The sequence below is a fragment of the Sphaeramia orbicularis genome, chromosome 15, assembly GCF_902148855.1.
Source record: "Sphaeramia orbicularis chromosome 15, fSphaOr1.1, whole genome shotgun sequence".
Taxonomy (NCBI): Eukaryota; Metazoa; Chordata; class Actinopteri; order Kurtiformes; family Apogonidae; genus Sphaeramia; species Sphaeramia orbicularis.
This window is the reverse complement of record NC_043971.1, coordinates 44317530-44330606: the sequence shown is the minus strand read 5'-3', so window position 1 is coordinate 44330606 and position 13077 is coordinate 44317530.

Below are 13077 nucleotides of genomic sequence, written 5' to 3'. Positions count from 1 at the left end.
CGATTGCCTAGGGCTAGAGAGTAGCAATACTTATTCTCTTCTGCACCCTCCCACCTATTGTGTGAATAAAAGTATAAATGGGTCATCCATTATGAATAGACATACAGATACTGTCACATGTCCAATATCTTGATTAGCTTTGCTTGATCTGTCATTTTGCAAATTTTGTAAATTGCCTTTTTTCCAGCTCCATCTTTCTGCTTTTCCTTCCCTTCCTTCCTCATTCCCCTTCTATCACCACACTGTAAATTGGTTATACATTATAGATGACCAGATACACACTGAGGCAGAGGTCTTTCCATTGGTAGTGAAGGAGAAATGGAAAGTGGCGGTGAAAATATGCGATGTACTGAGGCGCATAGAATTCCCTGAAATACCACTTGCAATAATTTTAAATTTTTACCAGAAAATACAAAATTCCAGTCACTGTAACTCTAGGACATCACATGCACCTTGTGTCGTCTGCTGTGGAATTGTTCTTTGACCAACCCCAAAAACCCTTACAATGTCTCTGATACTTACCTGCACATAACATCTCCAGGGTTCCTGTAGGTAGGTTTTGAGTGGTGTCCAACTCTCCCCGCATTACTGTGGTGTAAAAACCAGGCTGTAGCTTCCAGGATTCAGAACAAAGCCAACGAAGAAATGCCAAACTCCGCGTTTTTTTGAATGACCTTTAGGCTGAGTCAAGGGACAATGACTGCGAAGCCAGTGTTCATTCATTCATTCATCATCTGAACCGCCTTTATCCTCATTAGGGTCACTGGAGCCTATCCCAGCTACGTATGGGGTAAGGTGGGGTACACACTGTACGAGTCATCAGTTCATTGAAGGACTGACATAGAAACAAACAACCCATCACTCTCACATTCACACCTATGGGCAATTAAGATTAACCAATTAACCTATCAGTGCATGTCTTTGGATGGTGGGAGGAAGCCGCAGTACCTTTTCTAACAGGGGTCTGGGATACAAAACAATAAGGACAAATATCATAATATAGTTTTATATTGTGATAAATATCATATTGATTATTAATACTGATGTTTATATCTCAAATCAGTGTGAATAGGACATCTTACAGCTGTAGCCATGATATGTCCCAATATTTTTGTCCATATAGTTTGTAAACATCAAGATTTCCTTAAAGTTTAATGGAAGATTTTTCTTCCTAAATGAGATGTGAAATAGTAGATGATTATTTATGGTAGAAAATTGTTATTTGGCAATGGCTACTGCCACAGTACTGTGGCACAAAATATTGGTTTGTCTGTTGCCACAGAACCAATCAAATGATCCACATTTTGCAAATCTGAACATTGTCCTAGTGCAGGGGTGTCAAACTCATTTTAGTTCAGGGGCCACATTCAGCTAAATTTGATCTGAAGTGGGCCATACCAGTGAAATAATAACATAATAATATATAAATAATGTCAACACCAAACTTTTCTCTGTGTTTAAGGGCAAAAAAAATAAACACATTACATTAGGAAAAGATTATCTACAAACTATCCTTTCAAACAATGTGAACAACATGAATAAACTGAAAAAAAAAAAGAGTAACTTTAACAGTATTCTGCCTCAGTTTATCATTTACACATGTACATTATAACCTATAGATCACAGCGGATCTACAAATATATTCAATATTTAGTGACGGGCAGAATATTGTTAAAATTGTACTTACTTCTCTTTAGACATTTCATATTTGTTCAGGTTATTCGTATTTGTTTGTGAAATTATACTTTGTTTTAGTGTAAATACATGAAAATATTTACATTTACAAAGAGAAAAATTTGGAGTTGTCATCATTTATTTGTTATTATGATAGTATTTTACCGATTTGACCCACTTGAGATTGAATTGGTCTGAATGTGGAACCTGAACTAAAAGGATTGTTAATATTTTTGTGTAATTTTTGCTTTTCACAAATTCATCCCAAGGGCCAGACTGGACCCTTTGGCGAGCTGGATTTGGCCCCCGGGCCACATGTTTGACTCCTGTGTCCTAGTGGATGATTTATTTAAAACACAGGCAAATTTCTCAAATGCGGCAGAACAGTCACCACATCTCATGCTGTTTGCCTGCATGCTGAAACTGAAAGTGTGAATAGGCACACAAACCAGCTTTTGGTAACTGGTACTCTATCTTTTTCCTGTAACCCAAGGGTCTCAAACATTCGGCCCGGGGGCCAAATGCGGCCCACCAAAGGTTCCAATGCGGCCCCTGGGATGAGTTTTTGAAGTGCAAAAATTCCACAGTCAAGGCTGTGGAACTTATTTTAGTTCAGGTTCCACATACAGACCAATAGGATCTACAGTAAAATAATAACAGTATAATAACCAACAAAAAATTATGACTCCATATTTTCTTCTCGGTTTGATGTGAAAATAATAATATTACACTATGCCTATTGTTAAATAATGGCAACTTCAAATTTCTGTCTTTGTTTTAGTGCAAAAAATAGTATTAAATTATGAAAATATTTACATTTATAAACTATCCTGTAACGATAAAATGTGAATAACCTGAACAAATATGGACAACCTGAAATGTCTATAGAAAATTAAGCACAATTTTAACAGTTTTCCGCCTGGTACTAAGTGTTTAGTGTCTTTGTAGATTTGATCCATAATGCACATGTAGAAATGATAAGTTGAGGCAGAATATTGTTAAAATTGCAATTATTTTTCTTAAGAAATGTCAGTTTTTTCCGGTTATTCACATCTTTTTTGTTTGGATAGTTTACAAAAGTAAGTGTTTTCATAATTTAATGTTTGTTTTTTTTTAACTAAGACAAAGAACAATTTGGAGTTGTCATTATTTTTAGGTTATTATGTTATTATTTTACTGGTCCGGCCCACTGGAGATCAAAACAGGCAGAATGTGGCCCCTGAAAGAAAATGAGTTTGAGACCCCTGCTGTAACCGGACAGGCACATGGTATGTATGATGCTTATCGCTACAGTACTGTGGCAGTGGGGTTACAGGTGACAGGTTACCAGTCTACACATGATATAACGAAGGCACTGAGTGGCTCTGTGTTTATAGACAAAAAATGAGAAAGTAGTCCCACAGTACTTTGTTTTCTCTCTTTCTTATTCATATTTCTTTTGATAGTAATAATGATGTAGTTAAAAGACTTGGTAGAAGGATGATTAAGACGGAGCTATCAGGCAGGAGGTAAAGAGGGAGTCATTATACACTAGTCAACATTTGCTAGGGATCAGGACTATAACTTTGCTATATTCAGGGGTGTAATTCTGGAAACTTGACAGTTTATTTTCCCAGTGGAGTACAGCCTGCGGATGCGGATGGTGGCCACACACATTATTGACATCACACCGTATGTGTTTCAGAACATTCTGAGTGGTTTCAGTGAAAACAAAATTGGAAGAGTAATTGTTGTGAACTCTAATTTCTAGGGTTGTATCACCCTTTTGCCTGAAAGTGCAATAAAAATTTATGTTTTTTTACCTTTTGGTCCATTTTTCTTTACATGACTAGCCAAAGTACACACATAATATATGAAGTCACCCAAAATATTATACAACATTAATTACTGTGCAAATATAAAACTGATCCCTAGCAAATGTTGACTAGTATAGATATGTTGAGGATATGTTGAATGTTTGGGGGTTTTTTTGGTAGAAATTTAGAGGTTTATTATCATTTAAAATCATAGTCATGGATTAAAAAACAAAACAAAAAAACAAATCAATGTTGAGAGAAATTAAGTAAAAAAAAAAAAAAAAACATCTATGGGGAATTTTGGAAGCAACGATAACAATTTAAACAAAACTAACAAATGCACTGATATTCAACCCAATATAAAACTATACTATGACATTTGTCGTTATTGTTTTATAATCCAGACCCTTGTTAGAAAAGAAACACCAATTCAATGTGTCCGAAAACTTTTCTCCATATAGTGTATGACAATGGCAATTATGCTATGAGGCTACAGATATGGTAGTAATATGGTATTACAATAATATAGTTACATAAATCCATTAGAAGTGGAAAAATGGAAGTTTAAAATCATTTGTTGACATGGCTAAAAAGCAGGAGGGAATTAAGTTTAAGAATGATCTAAGGATAGGAAATGAACTCAAGACATTTAAAAAAGAATGTATTTATAATAAAACAGGGAAATTACTTGGGAAAGTGTATAAGTAGGAAATAATACAATCGTAAATGAATACAGAAATAGATGTGGAAAAAACATCCATTTCTGTCTCACTGTCTTTATTCATTTATTCTTACATTACTTCTCCATATTGTTTTGCAGTATTATTTGATGTATTTTCATTTGTCATGTCTCTCATCTTAAGGTTCCATGCATACCTGGAAGGTTGCATTCATTGTCTCGATAGACTCTCACAACGCTGACAGCATCAATATTCATATTCGGCTTCTCGTCTTCACTGTCACCCAGCTTTCACATTGTAAAAACAAACAGTCACACAGGTAGACTGCTGATGAGTTCACTAGAGCAGCAGTTCTACGCAAACACTTCATCAAGCAATCCAGTACCTGAAGAAAAACAACAACAACAACAACAACAGTGGTTAGATAGGATTCTTCAATACTTTTTGCCTTAATCACAAATAAACATTAAATGACTGTGTAATGTGAAAGGTTTCGTACTATGATGAACCCACGTAGAATTATCACCAGCTCTTTTCAGCTTTTGAGTTTATGAACCAAAAATGATTTTATGGTTTGGTTTTACAATGGTCATCACCTCCATTTCAGGCACCAGCTGGCAATTGTTTTGAGCAAAACAATCTGTGATACCCACTGTGCACAGTCTGCCACAGCACAAAACACACAGGCACAGTTAGCGAGGTGGGACTGAGGGTCTAGTAACCAGGTAGAGCCAGATTTACAGTACAGACTGATGACAAAGGGAAACTCGGAATACATTAAAAGAGAAACATTACAATGCAGGAGCCTCCATACCGGCGCACAGTATGGTACATTTGAACAAGTTTCATCCAGGAACGCTCTGCGGTATGTAGGAAAATGCTGAGCAAGGCCGAGCTGATGCTGATAGAGGATGGCGAGAGGAAGAGGAAGGACTTTTCACACCTCAAACTCCAAGTCACACTTCATTTTGCACATGTGAACCAGTTAGTTTTCATGTCACTTTGCCGTTCCATGAGCCCACTAGAGAACTTTGACAAACCTGTGTCTTATCATCACACATATAATTAATGCTGATTGGATGGTTTTGTCATACCCGCAGCCAGACGTTAGTCTGGTTTTGTCTGTCTTTTATGTTTTGTTTGTCATTTCCTGTTTTATTTTGTTAAGTTTCCCCTCATGTGTCTTGTCTGTCGTCTTTACTTCCTGTTCCCTGTTCTCCCTGACCTCTTACCTGATTACCTGTCTCCGCCCTGATTTGCTCCACCTGTGTCTAGTTGTCTTCCCTCCCTTTTGTGTATTTAAACCCTGTCTCTTCCCTTAGTCAGACGCCAGTTTGTAACTCTTGTAGTTCTAACCAGCGTTTTGACCTCGTTTGTTCGTTTTGTCTGCCTGTTGTGACCCTTTTTGGATTCCTCGGTTTTTTGCCTTCTGCCTGCTCCCTGTCGGTTTTGTCTGCCTCATCTGGTTTCCTGGTTTCGATCTTCTCGCCCTGACTTTTTGGTACGTGAGTATTTGTCTAGCCCTTATGTCCTGTTGCCTGAGTGATAGCCTGCCTGTGCATGACCTGTTTCCGTCCCTGACCTCCCTTTGCTTTTCCCCAGTCGGGAAAAATACCCCAAACGCCGCTCGGGGAGACGGGCTGCCGCCCTCAAACCGGAGGACGAATCAGAGGAGGATTTCTCCTACCATTATCCTCAAGATTCTGTCACTATTATTACTCTTACACTTTTGTGTAACTAATAAACCTTTTGAACCTTATTTTTGTGTCCGAGTTCCTGCATTTGGATTCAGTGTTTGTACTAACGCCTTCACAGGTTTAAATCAGGGGTGTCAAACTCCTTTTAGTTCACGGGCCAGATTCAGCTAAATTTGATTTGAAGTGGGCCAAACCAGTAAAATAATAACATAATAATATATAAATAATGTCAACTCCAAACGTTTCTCTATGTTTTAGAGCAAAAAAAGTTAATTTACATTATGAAAAGGTTACTATTGTTTCAAAAAATGTGAATAACATGAACAAAGTGAAAATATACAGGGTGGGGAAGCAAAATTTACAATATTTTGAGGCAGGGATTGAAAGACAGTGTATGACCAATTAGTTTATTGAAAGTCATGAGAATTTATTTGCCACAAGGAAACTGACATAATAGAAAATGTTTTTATTCTATGTGTCCTCCTTCTTTCTCAATAACTGCCTTCACATGTTTCCTGAAACTTGTGCAAGTGTTCCTCAAATATTCGGGTGACAACTTCTCCCATTCTTCTTTAATAGTATCTTCCAGACTTTCTCGTAATAGTTTTGCTCATAGTCATTCTCTTCTTTCCATTATAAACAGTCTTTATGGACACTCCAACTATTTTTGAAATCTCCTTTGGTGTGACGAGTGCATTCAGCAAATCACACACTCTTTGACGTTTGCTTTCCTGATTACTCATATGGGCAAAAGTTTCTGAAAAGGTATGGATAATAGTGTTAGGTATGATTATGACATCAATATATGTTTGGTTTCAAAACAATTGACGTAGTGCCTGCTGAGAAAAAACAGCTAAATGTTCATTGTAAATTTTGCTTCCCCACCCTGTAAGTATAATTTTAACAGTATTATACCTGAGTTTATCATTTACACATGTACATTATAACTTACAGATCACATTGGATCTACAAAAACACAAAACATTGAGTAACAGGCAGATTATTGTTAAAATTGTACCTACTTCTCTTAAGACATTTCAGGTTATCCACATTTTTTGCAAAATTATACTTTGTTTTAGTGTAAATACATGAAAATATTTACATTTACAAAGAGAAACATTTGAAGTTGTCATTATTTATATGTTATTATTGATAGTATTTTACTGAATCCTGCCCACTTGAGATTGAATTGGTCTGAATGTGGAACCTGAACTAAAAGGATTTTTAATATCTTAGTGGAATTTTTGCATTTCACAAATCCATCTCGAGGGCCGCATTGGACCCTTTGGCGGGCCGGATTTGGCCCCCGGGCCGCATGTTTGACACCTGTGGTTTAAATCAAATCAAATCAAATTTATTTATATAACACCAAATCATAACAAAAGTTATCTCACGACACTTTACATACTGAATTGGTCGAAACCAGACTCTAAGCCAATTTACAGAAACCCAACAGAATCCTCCAGGACAAACACGTGTGACTGCTGACAGTGGAAGGAAAAACTTTCTTTTAACAGGAAGAAACCTGGAGCAGACCCAGACTCCTGGAGGATGGATGTCTGCCATGACCAGTTGGGGTGAGAGATAGAGGGTAAAGGAGGAGAAAAAGATAAAGAGATAGAGATAGAGAGAGACTGGGGGAGAAGGGGGGCGGTAGGGGGAGACACATGGATGCAGTTGATGCACAGATAACTGAACTAGAACTGTCAAAAGTAGATCAGCTGGTGTTAATAGAATTACTAGAAACCATTATCATTATTATTATTATTATTATTAACTGAGCCATGTTCAGTTTGAGCCTGACCTCTGTTGAGTTCCTCTTTCAAAATGTGGCTGTTTGGTCCAGAACATCTATCAAAGACCTCAGTAGATCATAGACTATGCAGAGGGACAGTTAGATATGTGGTTATGAGTTATTCTAGTAGATAACTTTTTTTTGTATTTTAAACTCAAAAACATTACAATATTGTAGCACACGAGAAAAAAAAAAAAAAAAAAAAAAAAAAAAAAAAAAACCTGAATAGAAGTCCATAATTACACTGGGTTACAAAAAAATGTTTTTTGCAAGTTGTCTAGGTTTTTTCATCTGAATTAGGACCATTTTGCACTGCTAAATCCAAAAATGACATCTGTTTTTCTCAACCAGGTCAGGTTTTTTTGCTAATTTGATTTTGAAAAATTTGATCTTCTCACAAAATTGATTGCATTTTTGTGACTTTATCAGTTGATTTTTTTTGTATAGTTCTCACCCAAAATAGGTTTTAAGAGAAAAAAAATCATTTTCTAACAGGATTCCTGTTAGATACAATGGTGTATTCACCGCAGATGTAGCAGAATATGTCAGGCTTATTTTTGCAAGATCTTCTAGTTGAAGCCATTTCATTCACCTGTAATATTAAAAAAAAACATTAATCATAAATTGGCAAAAGTAAAATCTTCAGAACTCATTTATTGCAAGAAATATGAAAGAATTTTGTATCATATGATGTGAAAATGCCCATAAATGTAAGCAAAAATGTTAAAAAGCCAATATGTAGCATGGTTCAGAAAGTTGACCTGATTGAGCAAAATTAATGTGATTTTTTGATTCAGCACACCAAAATTATCCTAAATCAGCTCAAAAAACTTAAACAATAAATTTGATGTTGACCAGTGTTATTGCATTAAAAACCGCTGGATATTTTTTTTTGTCTAAATACATGATCCCTTAGCTGATGCTGTGGCTGTAATGCGTCGATCACCGTAAAATGTTACAAAGCCCTCCCCTTCCTCACAAAACTCTAATTAAACACTGCTCATACTATTACCAGAAGTGTATATAACCATGTGTTGAAATTTTACTTAACTTAACCCTGTGTTTTCCAACCTTGGGGTTAGGAACCCACATGGGGTCACCTGGAATTCAAAAGGGGTTGCCTGAAATCTCTAGTAATTGATCAAAATGAATAAAAAACTTACTGATAAAAAAATATACGGAGAGTTGAGAGAGACGATCACAATATATAAAAAACAAACTGTGAAGCTGAAACTGAAGCACTGTGGTTCTGTTTATCTTTCAAATGTTCATTGTGGTCAGTTTCAGATGCTGCAGCTCTTTCATAATTCATAGTTTGAGTTCTTGTTTGTTCAGTATTAATTGTCAGCCTTGTAAATCCAAGCTGGACTGACTGTACATATCCTGACCAAGGAAAATAAAATTGTCACTTCGTGCAGTAATCTACACCTGGCTTTTCTGCCTCCGTCCATAATAATATACATTACATAGCCTAAATGTCACCTAAAATTAACGTTTATTTGCAACATAGTATAGCAAACTATTACACAATCAAAAACAAATTAATTTTGGCAAAACAATGTCTCTGTTCTGGGGTCGCCAGAAATTTGTGATGTTAAAATGGAGTCATGAGCCAAAAAAGGTTGGGAACCACTGACTTAACTCATAAAGACCCAGTGCTACTTTTGTGGCAGTTCCCAAATAAATTTTTCCTCTCTATTTAAAATTTCTTAAGTGATTTATCAACATTTATTAAACTATTATCCTCTGTATTTTACATTTTTTCAGTAACAATCATGTATTTTCCTATATTTAATTCACTGATCGTGTAAATCAGGGGTCTCAAACTCATTTTCTTTCAGGGGCCACATTCAGCCTGATTTGTTCTCCAGTGGGCCGCATCAGTAAAATAATAACATAATAACCTATAAATAATGGCAACTCCAAATTTTTATCTTTGTTTTAGTGCAAAAAAACCCCATTGAATTATGAAAATACTTACTTTTATGAACTGCCCAAACCAAAAAAAATATGAATAACCTGAAAAAGCTGAAATTTCTTGAGAAAAATAAGTGCAATTTTAACAATATTCTGCCTCAATTTATCATTTCTATATGTGCAGTATGGATTGGATCTACAAAGACACTAACCACTGAGTAAAAGGCAGAAAATTGTTAAAATTGTGCTTAATTTTCTTTAGACATTTCAGGTTGTTCATATTTGTTCAGGTTATTCACATTTTATTGTTACAAGATAGTTTGTAAATGTTAATATTTTCATAATTTAATGTTATTTTTTGCACTAAAACAAAGACAAAAATTTGAAGTTGTCATTATTTATAGGTGTAATGTAATATTTTTTTCACATCAAACCAAGAAGAAAATATGGAGTGATTATTTTTTGTAGGTTATTATGTTATTATTTTACTGTAGATCATATTGGTCTGTATGCGGAACCTGAACTAAAATGATTTCCACAGCCTTGACTGTGGAATTTTTACGCTTTGCAAATCCATCCCAGGGGCCGCATTGGAACCTTTGGCGGGCCGCATTTGGCTCCCAGGCCGCATGTTTGAGACCCCTGGTGTAAATGTTCATAAAAGCTCAGATTATAGTTGAAGGCTATTAAATCAGAAACCAAGAAAACTGAAGAAAAAGTGACTTTTTCAGCAAAAATTATCAATAACTGAACATAAAAACAAGTGTCTCCATCCACTGTTTTTTTTTGTTTTGTTTGTTTGTGAAGCATCTTTGAGTGTCCAAAAAATTGCTATATAAGTGTGATGTATTATTATTTATTATTATTTATTATTATTACTGTCATTGATCCAACTCCATGAGCTTTACTGGTGAATCAATGTTGTAGAAGATAAGTGTTTTCACAGTAACTACAGAGCCTCTGAACGTCCAAATGAGTCATATCTAATGACCATAAAAAGATGACAAACTGCATTTTACCTGAATTATTTACATGTATTGATAGGATGAGTGGATCAGAAGTTATTAACCCTTTCATGCATGAATTATGAGAATCTTAATCAAGATTGTTTTTTCCTGAGTGTTTTTATTCCTCTTTAGGCATGAAAAAAAAAAACAATGTGACTGATTTTTTTTTTTTTTTTAAATCAACCTGTTTTTCATGGAGTTATAAAAATGTCCACTCAGCTACACCATGAATTTTATTCTTGAAGCAAAGAAACATGTATTTAAAACCCAATATCATAAAGTGATATGAAAACAGTGAAATGAAACCATGTTTAAAGCAGCTAATCTAATGTTTTCTCACATTTTAACATATTCTATACTGGTTATTACTCACTTCATGGAGATAATATGCAAAAAATAAATATTAACAATTGATTCCCAGTCAAAAAACAATCAAGAACAGCAAAGTTACAATAATGGAATGAATTGCAGTTTATGAGATGATGCATAAGTGTCCACTGTGTTGGTTGATATGGAACTAAAACAACAAAACCCATGAATATACAAGAGTAAAGCTGTAGAGTAACTGTCCACTGTAGTGACCACTATGCATGAAAGGGTTAATTAAACATTTTAGATCAGTAGATAATTTCGGTGGCTTTTGGCTGTTTGGGTCTTTATGGGTTAAATCTGTTTCTTAAAAAAACTAGCTATTCAATATCCGACCTGAACTACTGTGTCGAGAAAAGACGAATATGTTGAAGTTCAGTTTTGTACGGCAGTAGGTGTTTCAGTGATAACAGGTGTTCATGAGTTCCTGTCTGTGCCCAGTGATGCATTTTCACAAGGTTTTAAAATTGTAATGTCTTCTTGTAATGCCAGGGATTATTACACAGCTCAATCTACTGTTATCATCAGCAGAGTGGAAATAACTTCCAGGCATTACTGTGTTTGTGTGTTCGTGCAGTGGGATAAGTTGCACATCAAAGGCGTCAGAGAGGAAAGATAATGAAATACGTGAATGAGAAGCAACTCGAAAAACCTACAGCAGAGATGATTCTTATCACAGGTCATTTGACAATATTATAGGTATTTACAGTGTATCTTACCCTGGATCCCTCTGATATCTGAAATGGTAAGAAAAAAAAATTAAAAAAAGAAAAATACAACCCATCCAGGAACAGCGACAAGTGTTTTGCTTTTTATCTTCTAGATTTTTTTTGAGCCGGTTACTGCTATGAGCTGAGCTGTGCTGTTTCACTGACCACTTTGTTATTGGTTTTGTCTTTCAGTAAAACCACATGATATGATGGGCTCACATTTTTGTCACTGGATTTTTATCCAGTTACCATAGTCGCTATGACTTTTGCTGTCTGCGCTTGTACAAACTACTGTATATTTTAAAGGAGTTTCTGTTAAAAAAAAATATTAAAGGAGTCGTATGTAGGATTGTGGCCAAAACTGGTGCTGCAAACACATTCAAAACTCTGTGGAGCGTGGTATCCCCTTCCCCTCCCCCCCAGACTAGGGGTTGTCAGATCCAGTAGCAATGTGTGTCTATGTAACCGGTGGTATTTTCTCTGCGTTGTGTTTCTTTGTGTTGCGATGCAAGATGGACCAGCAGGATACAACGTTGAGATTGGAGGAGTAATTTCAGCCGTCAAACATATGCACAATCAATCAGTACTGACACACAATCCACCTGAACACCACACAGACAACAATATAGATAAAATTAAATGCCAAAAAGGAACATAAAATCACTTAATAATGCACGATGACAATGGATAAAATCAGATGACCTACCTCTTCCCGTAACGAGATATTACAAAAGGGAAGAGGAAGGGGAGGACCCCGACTTTATTTTGGGGTACCCCTGGAAGTACAAGAAGAAGACCGGACATAAATCAACGAAGAAGAGGGTGGAGGACCAAACAAAGCACAGGACTATGACTAAAACAATGCCAGGTAACACACTTAAATTAAAAGAATAATCAGAATAATAACATTATTATTCAAATCAATAAACTTATTCTTAACAAAAGATCCTGCACCACAAGGGGGCGCTACCTCCCAATTTATCAGGATTTAACAGTACTATAATAACTATGTTACATCTACTACAAGGAGCTACCATGGCAAGCGACGAGTCTTATTTTGGTGCTTATTCCAGGCCCAGTCTCTTCACCCGGGCCACGGTCTCTTCTCCCAGGGCCGGGCCGCGGTGTTTTCTCCCAGGACCAGAGCGCGACCTCTTCACCCCGGGCCTGGCCCCGGAGGAAGACGTTGCAGCCCAGGCCTGCCCAGGCTTGGTAAGAGCTACTGAGAACTGGGGGAGACCACGGGAGAGCCGGTGTCCATCCGTCCATCCATCCATCCATCCATCCATCCATCCATCCATCCATCCATCCATCCATTTTCTGTACCTGCTTTATCCTCACTAGGGGTCACTTGGAGCCTATCCCAGCTACTTACAGGCGAAGACGGGGTACACCCTGGACATGTCGCCAGTTCATCGCGGCTGACATATAG